Genomic DNA, 21,859 nt, shown 5'->3' with positions numbered 1-21,859 from the left:
TGAAAAGTGCCTAGTCATATTAGAATCAGGGCAAAATATTAGTTTTTATCACCACAGTGCAATAGAAGACTTAGCAAAGAAACAACAACAACAACAACAAAAGTGAGGGAATTATTAACAAGAGAAAACAAAAAAATTGCATGTGCTAGCTTGTCTCTGCTCTTTATCCATCTTGCCTTCAGCCAAGCGACCTCCAGTAGAATGTCCGACCCAGGCCCTTTTATCTTCTGGCTTCTAGTTTGGTTCAGCCAGTAAGATGTTTCCCACTGCTATCAGTGCATACAACAAGAGATCAAAGGACTGGAGAGACTGAGATATTGATTCCACCTTCCCTCTCACTCCTGCCATCAGGCCATGGAATTTTAGCAAGAGCCATATTCCTTAACTTTTGGCCATAGCTCTTATCTGGTAACCTCTCCACAACTATGGCTCTCTAAAGGTCCCATGTGTGTATTGGAGTAGAGTGGGTGGTAAGAAAGCTGAATCCTCATCTTTCATAGTAGAAAGTCTATAGATAAGACCTAAAACTGAAAAAAAAAAGTAATAGTATATTATTTAGAAATATAGAAATAAATATCAGAAGATTGCTAGCTTCTTATAGCTATTGTTGAAGGAGTTTGAAAGCTTTTACCTCTTAGAAATGAGAATTAGGACATGCAGAAAGATGTAGTCCAGTAATATTATTGTACTTTAAAAATTATGTACATGTATATTATGTACTTTTTTAAAATTAAAACTTCAGTTTTAAACAAAGACTTCCTACATAGCCCCTCCCCCAAAAAAGTCAATGCTGAATTTCCCTTTTGACTTTTTTGACTAATAGAAGAGGGGAAAATGCCCAGATATACTCTAAAGTCTGTTGAGACTTAGGAACAAGGCCCCACTTGCAATGGCCCCCATTTCAGGATCGTTGCCCAAGGCCTTGGCAACTGTGCTTAGCTAGCTGAATGCTTCAACTCAGCATTGAATTCCAGTTGGCTCCAAATGTTTGTTCATCTTTGAGAGACCCCAGTATATATGAAACTAAATCCACAAGGCAATCTTTTTCCTCAAACATTAGTACTTTGTTAAAAGAAGATATTAAACTACCACATTTGGACTTAATTTAGGGTGATCATCTCAACATTTTCAGAAAGGTAAACATTAATTTAACTTGATCTGGGAAGTTATTAAAGGAAAATTAACCTACAAACATAAAGCCACTATAAGCCCTTTAAAGGCAGTATGTTTAGAGTCGTTCTCTGACTATTCAGCCAAAAACTTGAATCTACAATGAAATCTTACCTTAACTTAAGGTTAGGTTCAAATGGTAGCACATATAGAGAAAAGCACATGTTGACAAATCCACTTGACAATTCCTTAGGAAGTTTCCATGTAAGAGACCATTAAACTCTCTCAATAAATTTCACAGAGACAGATTTTGCTCCATTGCTGAACAGATTGTTGTCTCTTGAGTTGAGCACCAGATAAAATAACTGACATACATTTGGGGTTGTAAAAGTTAAGTGTCTTCAGCAACAGAATCATTCTGTTTGGTGAGGTATTCACTCTCTGAGAAGCCTTTAGATACTGAGCAGAGCTAAGGAATGGCGATCTTTTTTCCCTAAGTATAGGCCATATTTTCTTTTTCCTTTGAAGGTCTATATTTTTTGTTGAAAACTAGACATTTAAAATAATAGAATATGGCTACTCTAAAAATCAAATTGTGCTCCTTGCTCAGGGTTTGTTGTTGTTGTTGTTTGTTTTGTGTCTCTTTAGTGTCTTTTCTGAATTAGTTTTGAATTAATTTTCATGGGTGGCTGCTGAAGTTTCTGCTCAGTTACCTTAGTGGTCAACTAGTGATTAGAAATTATAAACCTTAAATATCTGAAACCAATGAGTTTCTCAGTCTTTGCCGAAAGGATCTATGGATGCCTTTTATATTTAGCCGAGAGTTGATCATTTTGCCTTAGCCTTCACTTTCTATAGAGCCTCAAGTTCAGTCAGAGGTGAGGCCTTAAGACTTACTCAGCTTTTTCTGAAAAATATACATAGATCTTGGCATATGCAGAGCCCTGTATGTGCATATGGCATTCTAAAATCCCAATATGTCAGAGCTTTTCAAAGCTCCTATAGACATCTCACCCCTTGGTTCTTCCTTTTAAGTTTTGTTTGTTTGTTTGTTTTTGTTGTTGTTTGTTTGTTTTTTGGTTAGCCTATTGTATACCCCAACATTTATCCACAACCTCAGACAGCCACAAAGTTAAACAATTGCTTCTAAATATTTTCAACAAATGCCCTGTTCTAGGTGAGAAGGCCCTTTGCAGTGGCAGTGAGCAAGCTCCAAGTTAAATAAAGTTAAATAAAGACTATCTTGAAGTGACTCTCTTCTAGAGGACCATCATACAGGTCAAGTAATGACAATTCTCTGGGAATGAAGCTTTGAAGGAATCACAAATCCATTCTTCCCTCTCCAGTGGTGACCACACTGCTGGTTTTCACCTTGATTGTGGGCTTTTGTTTCAAGCTACCATGGAACTGGAGAGTGGGGAATGGGAACAGAGCAAGTTAAAATGCCACAAAGTTTCCTGTTATTGAGATTCACTTGTTTTCTTGAATAAATGCTCTTGGAGTGCTACAAGCCTTTGATTAGCTTCCAGAATTCCTTTAAAAAGTTGATTCTTTGGCTAGTTGTCTTTGCTGCTTTCATGAAATTTTTGGAGGTCCCTTTGCTCTACCATTTTTGCTGATGTCACTCTATTATAGATATTTAAAAGCATTTTAAAATGCAGAGCTAAGCAATAATTATTTTGTTTTCAGCTTTGCCTGCTCTCACTCTCTCTCTCTTTCTCTCAATGATGATGATGACAATGATGATAAATATAACATTTATTGAGAAGTATGTGCCAAGCATCTTTCTAATTATTTTACATGTATTATCATTACTCTTCAAAATAATCCTCTTATACAGATTCTATTATTACCCTCATTAATAGAAAAAGAAAATGTGGCACAAAGAGCTTAAGTAACTTGCCTAAAATCAATAAGAACTAAGTGGTGGAAACTGGATTTGAGCCCAGGCTGTTTGGCTCTAAAATCAAGAGCTGTGAGGCAACATGCAAAAACTAGAAATTACCGGAATGAAAAATATTACAGTTGGTATTTCAAAAACCCTACCCCATTTCATAGGGTTTTATTTTATTGAACTCTGGATTACTTTAGGTGTAAGAAGCATTCATATCAGCTATTTCTTGATTATTATAATATCAAGTAATCTTAACATTTTAGACAAAGGCAAATTATTAAATACAGAACTAAAGATTATTTCATTTTCAGCTCTATTAGAATTTTCATATAAACAATTTAACAAATCAAAACCACAATCCTTTATCCAATATAATTTTATGCATTTGTATAAGAAAAATAGAATAACTATACCTTTGAGACCTCTTCTCGAGCTAAAATCTTTTTGAGGCATTCTCTTAAACTTCGTTCAATTTCAATAGAATGAAATTTTGGAGTATTTACTTTGTGCCAGACATTAAGGATGTGATGGTGAACAAAGCAGATTCTACCATGATGAGGATCATAGTGTAGAAGGAAAGAGTCATGAGGTACTGACAGGTATGATTAGTATTAAGAAAGAAGAAGCACGGATGTTATGAGATTATACAATGAGAGATCTGAGGTACTCTGAAAAATTAGAAAAGGCAGCTGTAAGAATACAACATTTAAAATGAGACTGAAAGGACCAGGTAGGGGTGATGGATAGTCTAGGCAGAAGAAACAGACATGTGAAAGATAGAGGTCCAAAAATAATGTGGTCTTTTCAAGAACTGAGAGCAACTTAGGGTGCCACAAAATGGAAACTATGGGGAGAAGAAGTCATGGAGATAAAGGATTTGGCTGAAGGTTGTTGCTTGCTCAAAAGCACTTGTTTAGATGTGCTAAAAGTTCCCAAAGAACAACACACTATACTTATACGTAAATATTCTTATAGCAGCACATCATTAAGATGTCGCCCAATGGCAGCATATGTGGCAGGATTCTGCCTTTTGGTTGATAGTCTTTAATGAAGAATTGCCTGCATTCTCCAAAACAGCTAAAATCTATCCAAAAATGGTGCTAAGTAGACAGACAAAAGATGCATGAGTAAACTGGTAAAAGCAAGCCAAAATATAAAACTTAGACGAAAGAGACAAGAACAAACCTTGCCTAGAAACAATACAGGAAGTTACAAGGAGATTAACTAGAAAGACTACACTCTGCTTCTGTTGCACCACATTGAACAAGAAAGGTCTAATTTTTTTCTTAAAAATGATCCGAAAAGCCCTTGAAAGTTTCACTAACGATAAATGGTATGTTAATGTTGATAACATCAGAATAAATATAATAAAGGCGTCTTTATTTCTAGCTGTAGTAAAAGATATGTAATGGAAGGTTAGTTACTCTTTTTGTTAGGTGGTTAAAACCATTTAGACCCACAAAGACTAAGAAAAACAGATCCCAGGTGTGAACCGATGTTGCTTGCTTCTCATTGGCTCTACCTTCCATTCTCCTTCTTCAGTCTCTCTCATCTCCTTTTCTATTTGGAGCCCTCAAAAGAAGAACTCAAAACTCGGGTTCTGTCTTGTAGGGATGGTAAAGATTCCCTAGGGTCCTTTTCATCATTCTGACATGTTCATTTTGGTATCCTAGTTCTAGATCCTTGCCTCCAGTCTCAAAAGGACAAGACAGAGATATTTATCTTTCTTAGGTTTTTTTTTTTTTTTTTTTAGCATTCCTCTCATTTCCCCTCTGATGCCATCCCAACGCTCTGAATTAGGAAAGTGTGAAATGTTATCACACATCACATATCCAGAGAGACTCCTACAGAACTGCTTAGATAACAGTATTTCTTCTGAAGACAGCAATTATTTGAGAGACTAAAAGAGGAAAACATCAGGAGAAAGAGAAAGTAGTGTTGACCTCCATCTCTCTCTTTCAAAATATTTTCCTGAATTGTAGGTGGGTGGTGGAGAGGTGACTAGAAAGAAAAAATAAATAAAGCATTTTTGTTGCTTTGTACTTTTTCCATATTCTCAAAAACATAGCCTCAAAAAAAAAAAATCTGTAACTGTGTATTGTGATAGATGTTAACTATACTTACTGTGGTGATCATTTCACAATGTATGCAAATATTGAATCATTATGTTGTATGTCAATTATGTCTCAATAATAAAAAAGAAGTATAGCCTCAATGTGACATACTTATGATAGAAATTTCACCCATGAGACCTCTCTGTCCATATTTAACAAGTTGAAATTCTTTATAGATCTTTTATATCCTTACTTTTGGACACTTTGAAAGCTAAGACCATCTATATATTTGTATTATGATGTTATTATTAGTGAAATTCTCAAATAAATCCCAGTAAGCTACTTTGCCAGAAAGAAAGAATATTTTTCTGAGATGTTCTTCTTAGATGGTCATGCACACAATCCCGCAGGGTTACAGCCTCTGTCTGCCCTGTGCTGTGTGTGTTGTCTTGGTATCAGCTCACATAACATTCCCACTGTCCTTTTGTGATCCTCTCACCCATGAAACACACATCTAGTGAAATTCATCCAGGCTGAAGTCTTACACAAACAAGCATAACTGGAGCGGACAAGAAATTAATGAATGCCACTAAGAGAACATTAGGAAAGCACACAACTCCTCCAGATTTGACTGCTTATAATCTAATGTGCTGACTTGCTAGGATCATCAAGAGAAGATACATAATGTGCTTCTTTTCTTGGTAGATAAAACTATGAGCATCTTCAGCAATTTCACCGAAACTTTGATATCATAACAAATTTATAGTTAGAGATTCTTCACATCTCATGTAATTCTGAAGAGCTGTTTCATTTTCAGAGATTATGGTATACCGTGAAGTCCCTCAGATTCTACTTTGAAAATACTATACAGTAGCCCTTGCCCCCACAGTTTTACTTTCCAAGGTTTTGGTTACCCAAAGTCTCTTCCAGAATGATAAATCCCCACGCATTCAAGGACTTTGATACCTTGGGCCCCACGGTTCCTGGTGCCCAGAGCGGTATCTAGCACAGTGTTATGCACTCGACAGATAATTAGTCAATGAATATGAACATTTGTGGAAGGAAGGAATTACAAACCCCCAAAACATCCCTTGACCTCCATGCAGCAGCCTCCCACGAACAGCATAAGACTTCTAGAGAACTCAGCATAGATTTTCCTAGACCATTTCACTCCGCAGTCACTGAGACCTTTTTTGGAATAGGACATTCTACCCATATCTCTGCTGCTCCCAATGAATCAACTCTGCGGAGGCCCTTAACTGATTCTTCCACCAACGGTCCTACTCCCCACCTTCAACCCCAACCCTTAATATTTATTCTGAGGTCAGGGGGATAAGTGATCTTTTTAGAGACTTTATCCATTAATAATATATAGTAAATACATAAACCAGTGACATAGTCATTTATTGTCATTAGCAAGTATTATGTAGTATACATAATTGTATATGCTAAACTATTATATAATTGGTAGTGCAGTAGGTTTGTTTGTATCAGTGTCACTACAAACACATGAGTACTGTGTTGCACTATGACATCAAGACAGCTGCAGCATCACTAGGCAATAGCAATTTTTCAGCTGCATTATTATCTTATGGGACTACCTTCGTACATGTGGTCTGTTGCTGACCAAAATGTCATTATGTAGAGCATCACTGTTTAATCATCTAAGGCTCTTCATTACCTTCTCTTTCCAGATTCTGTGCCTATAAGCCACACAGATCTACTCTTACTCTTTGAGGCTATTTCAAACAAGCCCCAGCCCACCAGCTTTATCATCGAATGTGCTGTGGACCCAAGTTCTGCCCCACTCTTCGTCTTGATTCTCCACTCCATTCTGTGTTCACTTAGCTTCTGAAACTCAGCTTTGTTTTCCAGTCTGGTCCCACTCTCAGTGCTTGGGTTCAGTGACAAAAGGAGCAGCCCACTATGACCTTCTCCTGTCCTAAGGGCAAAGCTTTTGTTCATCCTTTAGATTTCTCAATATTCTATTTAGGGAAATTCTTATGCTGGCACAAGGCCTCTAGCCAGCACTCAGGTCAAGCTTAGACAATTCTCCCCACAAGGCAGGAACTCAGAGAAGTGTGACACTCAGCCTTTGAGGCCCCACTTCCCTCTGGTCTTCCATGAGCATTCATTCCTGTGTCCTCAGTCCAGAACACTCTGCTCACTCCACCCCCACACAAACCCCTGCTAAATCTGGCAACCAATTCTAATTCCTCTATCAAGTTCATCTCCAGATCTTCTATGAAACTTTCCCCTCCCATCTACTCACAATGATTTGTTCACATTCAGTACATTCTCTACAGAAAGGAGGAAAAAGGGCAGACCCCAGTTTAAATTCCATCCTTGTCACTTACTAGCTGTGGGACCTTGAGCAAACAATATCTTAAAGTCTCATATTTCAAATACATGAAATGGGAATAATATCCACTTATAACATTTGGCTACTAGCACAGATGTACCATATTGTAGATGCTCAATAAAGATATAACAAGGGACATAAAGAAAGACAGTGTTAATCACTTTGCGGGACATGGTGCTTGCGCTATAGCAAAGAAACAGAAGCCTTATTTTTGGCCATCTAATTCTTCTAGATGCTGAGAGAAATCATGAGAGCAGCATAGTAAGGAAGAGATGTCTGGAGAGAAAAACTTGTGCTTACACCTTCAAGAATGAGTAAAATATAGTTAAGAGGATGAGAAAGAGAAGCTTCCCAAGACGGCCAACAGGAGTAAAAGCCTGAGCACATCATAGTTCTGGGATCATGAGGAGGCAGAGTTGAAGAGAGTGAAGGGGGCATGTTCAGAAAAAAAGCCTAAATAGATGGAGAAGGGCCAGCTCAGGAAAGGCAAGACCAAAATGAGACCCAGTTTCCTCATCTCCATTGCTCTGCGTTTTCCTTCCTCGGTAAAGAAACACTTTGGGATGCATCATCCATCCCTAAGTGTTTGTTTATCTGCGACTCAATTACCCAAGCCCAGGGAGTGACATAGTGCATACCTCACCACCTAAAATAATTGTTGTGAGAATGTGGTTATAGAGATCCCACAAATGTCTTGGCATCACCCCTTACCTGGGGACAAAGGCAAAGGCCTCCCACTCTGCTCTTTGACCTTGCATCACTCCGCTTGTTCCTTAAATATTTACCGACGTGACGTGGAGATCGTTGTGAAATATTTCCAGTGAGTTCAGATTTGCAAAAGGTCTTGAAATCATGGCTTGTATACAAAATGGTTGGGGGGTTCTTTGATTTAAGTAGACTCAAGGTAAACTTCTATTTGTGCTTATTTCTCAGCTTCTTTACTTCAGTATCTCCGGTTAGAGTCTAATAATAATACCAATACTACCCCCAGATAAGTAAAATAACACTAATACTAAGGCCGATTGAGTACTTATGTGCCAAATATTTTACTTATATCATAACATGTATTCCTCACAGCAATCCTAAGAAGTAGGTACTATTATCTTCATTTTACAGAGGAGGAAACTGAGGCATTGGGCATGTCAAATAACTTACCCAAAGCCACACAGTTAGAAGTGATAGAGTTAGAATTCAAACAAGGCAATCTTCCTCCAGACCCCACAATCTCAACCCTTTTGCCATACTACCTATGTAGTGAATCTCAGCATCCTGACTTTAGAGAGAGAAATGAAGCTGTGAAACACTGAAGAGAATCGCATCAGGTCACTTAACAGGTGAAATCGGTGACAAAGTCAGAACTCTCTATCATCCTGGCTCTTTCTCAGCCCAATTTTGCTATCAAACCATTAGCATAAAGACATTTCCTCTCTTGTCATCATTCTCTCATCTTTAATGGTTCCCAAGGCAAGGAGACTTGAGCATGAAGAAACAAAAATCCATTTCAAAAACAAAGCTCCGCCCTGGCTAAAATTTCATTTTCCTAAAGCTTGAGATTCCTAATAAACAATGGAAACCAGTCAACCCCAACATTCTGGCATACCACAGAGTAAACGCCAATTCACATGGTCGAAAGTCTAATTTTGCTTAGGAAGCCAAGGAAGGCGAACACCAACCGGCAAGACCACAGGTCTTTGGGGTTTTTCAGTGCCTGAGGTTACAACATTTAGATATATAAGAATTACTGCTTTAAACATCTGAAGATACAAAGATTCTATTTAAACCCAAGGAGTTATTTAAACTGCCATATCCCTTCTCCTTAACTGGGGAAGAGAAAATGGTGTCTGGGGAGCAAAACCAAGCTCTCTTTGTGTGCCTAGGGAACTGGTAACATTCTCCTTGGTTCTCCACTCAAATACATATTAGAATTACCCACCAGCTGTAAATGTTACAATCCTATAAAATGTTATCTAGTTTCCAATTTAAGAGCTTATTCGTGCCTTAGGTTTTGACAAATAAGTTATTTATGACATAGTTTTAGAGAAGAAAGATCAAGTTGGGTTTGATTCTCCTCCAAAAACTTTGGCAGCTATAGTATTGAAAAGACCTTCCTGGGGATGTTCTCACCCATAAGAGGTAATGATCCTGAAAGAGTTTCTAGGGAGGTCCCTGTGTATCAGAGCTACACTTAGTAATGACACGTTGTGGGACAAGGGACAAAAGGCAGCCCGTTCTGTGCACTAGAGCCAAACAAGACTGAAGTAATAATAGACATTTCATGTGGCCTATTCTGTCTGTCAAAAATAGTCCAAAAGTTTCCCTACAGCAGCCAACCAGAAGCCCTATTCAGAGCCAAAGCCAACAACTAGAAACGAAGTTGCCAAACGCTTATTATTTCCCTCTGTGTTGCATTATTTTGTGGTGTTTTTTTTTTTTTTATTTTTCCCTTGGCATTTTGAACTTAGATGTCAGCTCTGGTTGATGTAAATGCCTGAAGTTTTTCTGTTACAGCCTGTTCAAAGATTAAGTCATTGAAGGCAATGATCATCCACATGGGGCAGTCGAAATGCTGTGAAAAGAAATTCTTTTCATGTGTGCATAAATGAGGATTTTTCAGGAGTATGAAATAATCATTTTTAGTTTAGTTTTCAGTTCAAGTACAGTCTAGTTTAACTTCCCTATGTTGAGGTATACTGATGGCATTTATTTTTTCTAGGGGCTTGCCACTGCAAAGGGCCAGGCCTAATTTAGGTTAATGGTCTTTTTAGCCAGGAACAGCCATATGGAAATTAATTCAGTGGAACGCTGTGTCTTTAGGAGAGCTGTCCTCCTCTGAGAAATTGGCGAATGGAGAAATTGGCTTCCTTTTCAAAACTAAGCTGTGTCTTTGACAAATACACGGGAAACTGAAGTTCAGCTTCCTTCAGATAAGTTTTATGATAAAAAAGAGAAGCCTCTGTTCAAACAAATAAATCATCAAGTTTAACAGTCAAAACATAAACATAAATTTGCTCATAATCATGAATATTTCACATTTTCTGACCTTCCCATAATTTGGTTTTTACTTTGGTTTTAAATTCTAACACAGAGAATTCCAGGCAAATAGGAAGCACACAAAAAATATTAAAGTGGATGACTTCATCTGTGTCAAATCAAGTATGTTATCATGTAGAGAATAAATAATAGTATGAGTCGAATTAATAAGTCAGAGAAATGGCCAAAAAAAACTAGCACCATAATCATGGCTCATTCCTGAAGGAAAAGATCACCTCTGATTGAAGAGGTCTCTGGGTTCATGGTCTCACTTAGCTTAGCTCATCATACGCATGCAATGTTTGACCGCCCTGTACATTAATCAGCCCTTACGACATCCCTGTGAGATTAGTGGGTGAGGGTATCATTAGCTCCGTATGGAGGATGGGGCAGACCAAACATGTGGAAATTAAATGACTCGCCTAAAGTCACTCAGAAGCCAGTGGAGGAACTGAGATTAGAATCCGCAAACTTCTGCTTTCTGTTTCACCAACCCACAGACCCACACTGTGAGGCGGAGCATGACCCCAGATTGCCACCAAGAAACTGGTCCTCCCTGGTCACTGCTGGATGGCAACCTTGCTCTCAGTGCTGGGGTGAATGGAGAAGGCACCCCAGCCAAAGTGCCCATCCCCGCGGGAAGGAAAAAATGCAAACATCTTTAAACTTCAGAGTTTATTTTTGAAGTGCCCTTCTCAATAGGCAGATAAATGGTAAGCAATTTGAGAAGGAGCTTTATCTTAAAGAAAAATAAGGGATTAAAAAGGCAATTGCAATGAGCTTTTTCCAGATTAAAAGGATCTGAAACATTTCTGTTGAATGAGTTTGGAATGAAGTTCAAACTCAGTTCATAAGCTTATCTCCAAATTTCATTTTTTAAAGTACCTCAAACATAAACTCCCACTCAACTTGATCAAAAGCTTCTTCTGCTTCAAGAGACAGAGCAACAATCAGCCCTCTTGTTCCTTTAGCCAAGTCAGTGTTCTTAATCAGCATAAAAACACTGGGAGCCAAAGGGTGGGTTTTTTTGTTTGTTTGTTTGTTTGTTTTAAATAAAAAGTGGTTTGATGAGGCTCCAGGCTGGTGGCAGCCTTCTCGGCCCAGAAAAATATGAATCGACTCCTTAAGCATGCAAACAGGCCCAAGAACAGGGGCCAATTCCAGTAATCAGTATTTCTTCAAGCCTCAAGCTATCTATTGAGTACTCCACCTCATTTCCCACCTCTTCTCTGCCCTCCCCCGCCTCCCCTTCCCACTCCCACCACCCTGGTATTTTACATTTCTTATCCTTATCTGGATCAAGGTTTCAGTGTCCTTTCCCCCTCCTAAAAATATGTCATTTGGGCCTTTCTTTCTCTTCTCTTCCCTCTCAACAATGTGCTGCTAAAATCATGAGGTGGAGCCATGATGGTCAGGGTCAGCTGTTGGAACCCTAGCAGGGTGAGAAGGTTGTTCTCTAGGAGAGCTGCTGGGGGTAGGGTGGTACAGCCTAAGCAGGTGTAGAAGGTGTTCCTATAGGGGGCAGCCTGGTTTGGGTGGCAGAATCCAAGTGGGAAGAGGAAGGCGCCCCTATGAAAGGGTAACAGAGTGTAAAGTACAAGAGTCCAGGCAGAATGGGAGGGCATTTTTCCATAGGTAAGAGGATGAAAGTGGAATAGGAGACTGGTTACATAGAGGTGATAAATTGAATAAGTAACCTATTAAGGATAGTTGGAGTTAAGTTTCTCACTGTTGGCAAAGGGAGTTGCAAATATTGAAACACAGAAACCTGGCATGAACCCTGTAATTGTTGCATTGGAATTGGTGGTATCCAAGTGAACTCATATTTTCCCAATATATTTATATAGATATAGAAATAAATGTGTATCTACATGCATTCATATTGTGGAATGTGGAATAATAAACCCCCATCCCCAAAATGTCCACATCCTAATGCAGCAAACATGTGAATGAGTTATCTTACATGGCAAAAAGGACTTTACAGTGTGATTAAGTTAAGTATTTTAGAATGGGAAAATTATCCTGGATTTTCTGGGTGGGCCCAATATAATCACTGATTATATTGGAAGGCAAAAGGTTGAGTCAGAGACAGAGATGTGACAACGAAAGCAGAAGTCAGAAAAAGAGAAGGAAAGAGAGATTTGAAGATGTTATGCTACAGGCTCTGAAAGTGGAAGAAGGGACCATGAGTTAAGGAATGCAGGCCGCTTCTGGAAGCTAGAAAGGGTGAGGAAACAGATTCTGTTTTAGGCTTTCAGAAGGAACATGGCCCTGCTGATATGTTGATTTTAGGACTTCTGACCTCCAGAATGGTAAGATAATAAATTGTGTTGTTTGTTTGCTTGTTTTTTAGAACATAATAAATATGTATCTTTATTCTGGTCTGAGTCTCTCTGTAAGATTTATTCAGTGGAGGATATCTTCCCCTGCCCCTCTGCAAAAATGTGGCAGGCCTCATGCCTTTTCAGTTTATCAGATAGTATACATCTTTGAGTCATTTCAAGAACCAATATAAAATTTGTGTTGCTTTAAACTACTACATTAGTGGTGATTTGTTATATTAGCAATTGGAAAGTAATATACATATATATTAGTTATTCTGTCCAGCTAGAACTTCTGGGAGCAGCAATACCGCAATAGCAAGGAGCGAACTTAGCTTATAAACACCATTCTACATTGAAAGGAACCAAGGCTCCTTGGAGAAATGGCTGATTCAGGGCTGGGGCTTAGACATACAAGATAAGTCTGAAATATTCATTTCGTATAACAAAGCAAAGAAGTGCTCAAATAATGGTGGGGACTTGTCAAAAGGACACAGGAGTATGAAGGGGTTGCCATTGGACAAATCTGGGACAATCTGAGCATCAAAATAGATAATGATAATAACAGATTATAAACCACTGTATAAAATAAAAATGTGAACCCATAATGATATGTTAATAAAAGAATAAATTAAAAGCTTGATTGGAAATGAGACATTTTCACCATTTCAAAAAACATCTCCACAAAATATTAACAAATTTTCAAAAAAAGGAATAGCCTTACATCAAAGCAGCTTGGCAGATAACACCTTAATCAAATGATCAGAGAGAATATTATTAGTAGTGAGATAAATTAAAATACCTACCTCGTAGCATGTAATGAGAAGAACACAGCATTACTTCTGTGATATTCCAGCCAAAGATGCGCAGTCTAAATTTAATCATGAAGAAACATCTGACAAAACCAAACTGAGTGGCATTCTACAAAACGACTGGTCCAGATTCTTCAAAAGTTTCGAGATCATAAAAATCAAATAAAGAGGGAAGGATTTTCCCAGTTGCAGAAGATTAAAGAGACACGAGAATTAAGGCAACACATGATTTCAAAATGAATCTTTTGACTATAAAGGAACTGGTGAAACTTGAATGGGATCTGAATGTGAGGTGGCAGTACTAACGTATCAGCGTTAATTTCCTAATTCTGGTGGTCATATTGCAGTTATGTAGGACAGTAAAGTATTAAAGATTATAGGGCATCAGTTTGGCAAATTACTCTCATACGGTTCTAGAACATACTTGGTATTATATTTAACCTTTCTGTAAGTTGGAGATCATTCAAAAAATTTTTAATATATATCATTGGATCCCAAATTCATTTCTTATATTGTACTAGAATTAAATCTTCTCTCACCCACCATTGCTTCAGTTCTCCTGGTAGAAATGGATATTTCTTATTTTGTCAAGAGTCAGAGCATCTTCAGTCCACACACCTTAACAGAGAATGCCTTGTGTCTGAGGCATGGAGTCTGGCAGGACTTGTCACAGCACTGATTGAATCCTGGGTAGTGTAAAATGGTAAGGAGAGGTGTGAGTAAATGTTTTAAAAGACAGTCAGAATATTCTTGCTTCACTTTCTTTTATTTCCTAACATCTGATTAAGATACCCAAGTTTACTGTGGAGTGTCAATAAGAAAAGTTGTTGTCACCAATTTAATCTCTCCAGGGCTCTGTCAGAAAAAAAAGCAAATCAACCTTTCTGGAAGACATGGTTTGAAAGAATAAGGTTCTTAGAATGTCACTATTTTCTAAATCCCAGCTCTTCTTTCCTTTAGCTTTCCTTAGCAGATTAATAATGTTTTACTTGGGCATTCATGTGTACTTATACAAGCCTAAGTGATATTTCAAGCTTCAAATATATCTGGCAAGGTGCAAAATATAGTTTAAAGTAGAAATTAGACTTTTCCACATCCAAAACACTCAAAAATCTTATGCCACCCATAAAAAGGTATATACACATATATATATTTGTCTTGTTAAAAAAGAAAAAAAAGAGCTATAAAAGATAATTTGGGACAACCAAGGAGAAATAAATATGTATTCAGTATTATAAATTAGGGAATTCTTATGTATTCTGTTAAATGCGATACTGGTGTTTGGTTCTATAGGAAAATGACCTAAATTTGAGGGCATATGTCTAGATATATTTTTGGGTAAAATATCATTATGTCGGTAATTTTTAAAAATGATTCCAAGATATATATGTGAATCAAATATGGCAAATGGAAAAATGTTAATGATTGTTAAATCTAGGTGACAGGTATATGGGTGTCCATTGTACTGATTTTGTCAGCTTTGAAAACCCTTCACAGTTTATCTTTTGTATTCTAATACTCATTTTTCCTACCTTACTGACAATTCTGCCTCAAAAGAGTCTTTTTGGGAATTGTGGATGGCATCCCATACTACATACAGTTTAAGATGAATCTGGCTGATTTGTGGCTATGCCAGGTTCTTTTGGGGAACTCAAAATCATTATGTACTTGCTTTTAAGTTCAAGACTTAACATTAAAATATCCTATAAAGATATTCCCTTTCCCATCAGGATATTTGATATAAATTCTCTCATCCCTGAAGGAAGGTGTTAGATGATGTTCTTATCTATCTCTCTAACACCACTTAAAAAAAAAAAAAAAGGCTTATTATTTCCAAGGGATGTAGATGGCGCCTCCTAATCGGACTCAGTCCCTTTCACAACGCCTTTGCTCTTCCCCCTCCCTGCAATGCTCATACGGATAAACACATGCACAATCACACACAAATGTCCCACTTGCCATTCAAGGCCCAGTTTAGTTGTCACTTCATAGTTTTTCCAGGCACAATTAGTTGCTCAGTTCTCTGGGATCCCACAACATTTTTGTTCATGTCCTTGCAACAGCACTTGCCACTTTGGTAATTTATAAATTTGTTCATCTATCTTTCCCATAAGCTCTGAGCTCATCAAAAGGAGGAACCATGTATTATTTATCTTGTACAGTGACTGACACATAATAAGTATGCAATAAAAGCTTGCGAATGAAAGAATGAATGAGTGCATGAATAAATGCCTTTGAATTGGGGTCCAGGCAAAGTCTAATGACTTGTAAAACCGTGGGAGCCACCAGCAGCATTTCTAATACCACTCTTCAGATCCTGATACTTAATCTTCAGATCCTGATACTTAATGCCACACAGAGGCATTAAGCAGCAGCCACTGCACATGAGATTAAAACCAAAGAACATTAGAGGTATTTAAAGCTTAAGGCATTTTTCTCTAACAAGTTGCACTTTTTTTTTTTTCACAGCTTGAAAATTAGAGCTCTAATAGCCATGCAGAACATTCATCAAACACTTCCACGGGATAATAAAAGTCACAAAATTGTCACAGGGGACATATGGACACTCCAGACAATTGGGAAAAGCATTGAGCTCAGGAAAACCCATCTGGAAAGGGAAACATTTTTTAAATCAAATATCAGCTAGCATTTACACCAGACTCTGTTCTAAGGGCTTATGTGCATTATCACATTTAGACCTCACAACAGCCCTAAAACATGGGTACAATTTCCATCCTTATTTTATAGATGAGGAATGCAGCAGTGAGCTCATTCGCCTGAGAGTCACTCTAAACAAAGGCAGTCTCTTGTTCTGGAGCATATGCTCTATACCACATTGGTCATCATGGTACTTTGCCATGTATAGATATGCAAGTCCTATTAATTAGCTGTATATTATGAGCCATCTTGTCAAAGAACTCAAGGTCTGGAGAAGGAAATTAAGATCATAGGGATGAATGGCCTGTCTTAATCTAAACCGTTCACAATAGAGCTGGGCTAGAAATGAGGGCCCTGATTGCCAGCCCAGCATGCCTTCTCCCAAGGCACGGTACTTCACTCATATTCTCATAGTGCAGCATCTGGTAAGTCAAACGGTGCTTATTATATGAATTTTCCTGGTTGACTTAGAGGTAGTTGGCGAAATTAGTTGGTGTTTCTTAGCAAATGAATCTCAAGGTGCTCATCCCACCCAGATAAATATGTTTAATGTGTTAGACTAAGTTAATACCCCAATAATAATCACTGTGAATGAGGTGAAAACTAGAAAGAAAGAAAGAGAGAGAGAGAGAGAGAGAGAGAGAGAGAGAGAGAGAAAGGAAGAAAAGAAGGAAGGAAGGAAGGAAGGAAGGAAGGAAGGAAGGAAGGAAGGAAGGAAGGAAGAAAGAAAGAAAGAAAGAAAGAAAGAAAGAAAGAAAGAAAGAAAGAAAGAAAGAAAGAGATGCGTAAGGCTAGTACTGCTTCAGAAAGATTTAGTTTTTTCACTACTTGATACAAAATGGAGTCTCTGTTAAAAAAAAAAAAGTTTTTAAATATCAATTTTCTAGCAACTGAACCATTGGACACTCTTGTCTAAGTGAAATGAACTCCACTTTGTGCTTTTCCATGTGAAGATCTCTAATTAAAGACACGTGATTAAACATTTTTCAACTGACTTAGAAAAGAGAACCTCAGGGTAGAGAGTGCAACTGAAACTATTTTTTTTTTAACTATTGATCTTTCTGCATTTATTTTTAAATTCACTTATTGTTTCATTGGTTGTCACCAAGATTTTATATTTTCCATGTTTAACATTAAATTTGTAATTGAACATAACACGAGTATGAATTCCAGATTTGTTAAAACTTGAATATTGGATAAATAACCAGCAATTTGCAGTTTTATTCTCTGTTCTCCACCCTTTCAGGCAACAGTCAGACAAGGTACTAACATGTCTCAGAATTCTGTTTAACAAAAAAAAAAAAAAACAGTAATTTGTGCTGTCAACTCCTATGTGAAACAAACACCCTTCTGTCTTCCATCCTCTCTTAGAAGGGTGGAGGTGTCTTTCGCCCTCAAGGGGTCTCCTGCCACGCTCCCATGGGAAGGAGAGGTTTCCCAGGATGTACCTCCTTCAAACATCCTTAAAAGCCTGATTCTTTCTTTCATGTTTACTGTGCTATTTAACTGAGAGATATAAAACATGAATGTGTCTAGGCCAAATAAACCCACCTAGTGAAACCCAGATTCCCTAACACTTCCTTCAGAATCTATTTGCTCTCCTGCTGGAGAAGTCTTTCAACAGTATCAGAGAACCCAACCAGCCTTAGCATTATAACTATCAGAGAAACTGCCATTGTTTGAGAGCCTACTGTGTGCCAGATACTATACTCTGGGATTACCATGTTATCTGATTCAGCATGAATGGATCACCTTCTTAGAAACAGGAGAGGCTGGTAAAAGCAGGCATTTTTGTCCTATCAGGGCAGTTCTTTACAGGTCAGAGACAGAAAGGAAAGGAGTTGATATGCATTTACTTTTTCCTTTTGAGAAGAAAGTGACCCTTTGTTTATTTTGCTGGGAGTTCTGCCATTACTTTTCTTTAATTTTAATATGTAGTAATTTTGATTCTTTAATGAGGAACCATGAGAAAGAATGTCCTTATCAAAGTGAAGGGGTACAGAGATGTAGGCCACATTTTATGCTCTGCTTGTCTCTTCTCCCTGCCCCTGCCCTGGGCCTGTCACAAGTTCAGCTCTGGTCGAACCACTTCTCCTAAATCTAAAGAATTCTACCCCCAGTAGACTTCTTGGAATATCACAAGATTTCTCGTCAGGACTAAGGCCATCCAGGCCTCCAACTTAATCTAGATAAAACCACCTAAATTTTCAGATAACATTCTAAGACCAAGGACAGAATGATACTTTAGAACTATGAGAGGAAATATGGCTTCTCATTTTTAGAGAGAAAATAAAAACAAGATCTCAAGTTCTTTCTACTGAATGCTAACAGAAGCCTCGCAATGTAAGATCTTGATTCTTTCAAACAATAAGGAAGCAAACAAGACACAACAGAAGACCCCTTGTACTTCAGAGGTCTTTCTCAATGCTAAATGTTTTATGCATTACAAACTGAGGTCGTTTTCTTTATTAGAGTTTACACAGAGCTGAGGTAGCCAGGAGATATTCCAATTACCAAAGAAGCTAGAAAATTTTTGAACTGTGCAAAGCCCTCTCTTGCATAATTCTTTTAAAAATATATTTATTATTATGATGGAGAGCAATGTCTTTGGTGTTATAAGGAATTTAAAAAAGAGAGATGACTAAGATAGTCTTATTTTTGGAGTTTATCATTTAGTTGAGAAGACAAGTCTATATACAATAAAAAGAGTAAATCAAGAAAAAAGAGAGGCAAGAAAAGCACTAAATGTGAAGGGGTCTTTTATCCTGTCTCAGGAGTGGTATATAGTTGTGTCCTGTGGTGGTCTGAGAATTTCATTAATGAGCAAATTAAGGATGCAAACGACTAACAAGACATGTTCCCTTGCCATAAAGGAGTTTCCAGTCTTGAGAGAGAGATATGTAAATAAATGATTTACCATTAACAAGACAAGAGCTGTAAGAGATAGAAATTAAATACAAAAACTGAGAGAAGAGAATGACTAGCTCTGTTCAGGAAAATCAAAGGAGGCTTCACGCAGAAGATGACATTGGCATTAAGTCACTGAATGTGGTGGTTCTAAAATATGTTCATGAATTTTTGGAAACTCCTTCTTTTGAGAGGTGAAACTTAATTCCCCTCCCCTTTAGTGTGGGCTGGACTTAGTGACACATCTCTGTGACATGAATAGAAATGGTAGAAGTAACAGCATGTTATTTTCAAGGCTAGGTTGTCAATGGCATTGTGATTTTCTCCTTATTCTTTTACTTGGATCACTTGCTTGAGAGAAATCTGCTACCATGTCATACAGACACTCAAATAGGTTTATGAAGAAGATGACGTGACAAGAAAGTAACGCTTCCTGCCACCAGCCATGTGAGTGAGTCATCTTAGAAGAGGCTCCTCTAGTCCCAATCAAGCCTTCTGATGACAGAAGCCTTAGCCAACATCTGGACTGCAACTGCATGAGAGACTCCCAAACCAGAGCCATGCATCTAGGCCACTCTTGAATTCCTGACCACCAGACACTGTAAGATAATAAATGTTCCTTATTGATTTAAGTCACTACATTTCATGATAATTGTTATCCAGCACTAGATTTCTAATACACCCAGAGAATATCAGCTTGCCATATTGGCAGCTGGGAGGCATCCAATTAGAACTGAAAGGTTATACCAAGTGCTTCAGTGTGGCTGGAGTGTAGGACATGCGGTTGTTGTTCCTAAGCTTTAGCATCTTACCATTTTCCCTAAATCTTTCTTAAAAATTAATCTTTTAAAATAAATAAATACTATTGAATATGGCTTCCCGTTGCACTTAGGAAAGAAAGATCTAAGTTCCTTGCCGTGGCCTAAAAGCTATTTCTCTGGCTCACCTAATGCTACATCGTCACTTCTCACACCTACATCCCACTGGTTTTCTTCAGTTGCTTTTCCCCCATTAAACCTTTTGCATACAGTTTCCTCTGCCTAGAATGCTCTTCACCCTTCCTCTGGCTGACTCCTCATTCTCTTACAGGACTCAGCCTGAATGTACCTACAAAGTGTTGCCTATTCCTGACTGCATAAAAGACCTTCTTGTTGTTCCCATGATGCTGTTTGTCTGTTTGCATGTTTTTTTTCTGTCTTCCTTCCAGAAAGTATATTTCACTGTGGCAGAGACCACAGTGGACTTTGTTGTAGTATCTCCAATACTTGGCACAGTGACTGGCATGTGGTAGGTGCTCGGTTATCTTCTCTTTCCTCCTATGTAGTAAAACTTTTGTATTCGGTATTTCCATTTTGAGACTGTTTGCCTCTGTTATCCCCATCTCGGAGGCAATAAAATGAAATTAAATTCTGCGATAAAGTCTGTGTAACCTTGTGTGACTTTCTATTTTTTTATTATCTCGTTTCTCATATCTTGAACAGTAACTCATTTATTATAATAACAGAAAACAATAGAAATGGCCCATCCTGTTCCTAGTGAAAGCATCCCTTCCTGTCTCTACTTCATTCTCGAAAAATATTTTTAATGATGAAATGTTTAAAATATATTGAAAAGTAGAAAAAAAATAGTACAATGAATATTTCTCTCCAATAAATAAAACATCATCTTATGTAACAAACCTAACAAAATTTCAATAATTTTTATTACCATCTATTATCCAGCTTTCCCTAAAACTTCTTTTATATCTAGTTTGTTCAAACCAGGCTCCAAGCAAGAAATACATATTGCATTTTGCTATCATGGATCACAAGTCTCTTTTAATCTAAAACAGCCTATTTTTCCCTTTTTTCTTTCTTTATACAGTCTTGGCTTGTTTAGAAGTGAGGGTCAACTGTCTTGTTGGATCTCCCAGCTTCTAGATTTATGTGGTGGTTTCCTCATGGTATTCCTTGTATTTCTTATAAGATGAAATGTAGATATAGAAGGCTCAATTAGATGTAAATTAAACATTTCAGCAGGCATACTTCACAGATAAAGACTTGTACTTCATATTATATCATATCAAGAGGTACATAATGTCTAGCGTCTTCCTATTGGGAATGCCAAAATTAACCACTGGATTTGAGTAGCGACCTACAGATCTCACCACTGTAAAGTTTTTTCCCACTTATAACCAGCAAGTCATCTGTGGAAAGTAATCCTATGGCATCAGGCAAATGTGCAATGGACCTTTCCTTCCATTTTGTAGGCGATCTAAAGGCTGCATCTATGCTTTGCGTGGGATGAAATGATGGAACCCAGGCTTCAGCGTACTATGGTTCACTTCTTTGTCCATTCCAGCTGTGCCACGCTGGCCATGAGGCGACCCACACATGTTCAGCAGAAGTCACTGGGCTTGACTGGCCATAGACAGGCAGAAGGGAGAGACACAGGAATGTAGATAAGTTCAAAATAGCCTGCCATTATGAGGATGGGGAGCATGTCACAGGGAATGCAGTTAGCATCAATACAATGGCTAAGTGGAGGGCCAGGGGTGAGAGGGGGCAATTGGGAGAATTGTTTTATGAACAATATAGGTGTCTAACCAATGTACTGTATATTTGAAACTAATTTAAATAAATAAAGTTATTTTTAAAAATAGCCTGCCATTTAGTTGCACTGAAAGGATGTGTGTTAGAAAATTTAAGGGGATGCAAGACTCAAGATACAAT

Source organism: Rousettus aegyptiacus, unplaced genomic scaffold (assembly GCF_014176215.1).
Source record: "Rousettus aegyptiacus isolate mRouAeg1 unplaced genomic scaffold, mRouAeg1.p scaffold_m13_p_1, whole genome shotgun sequence".
NCBI lineage: Eukaryota > Metazoa > Chordata > Mammalia > Chiroptera > Pteropodidae > Rousettus > Rousettus aegyptiacus.
Note: the sequence above shows the minus strand (reverse complement) of the source record.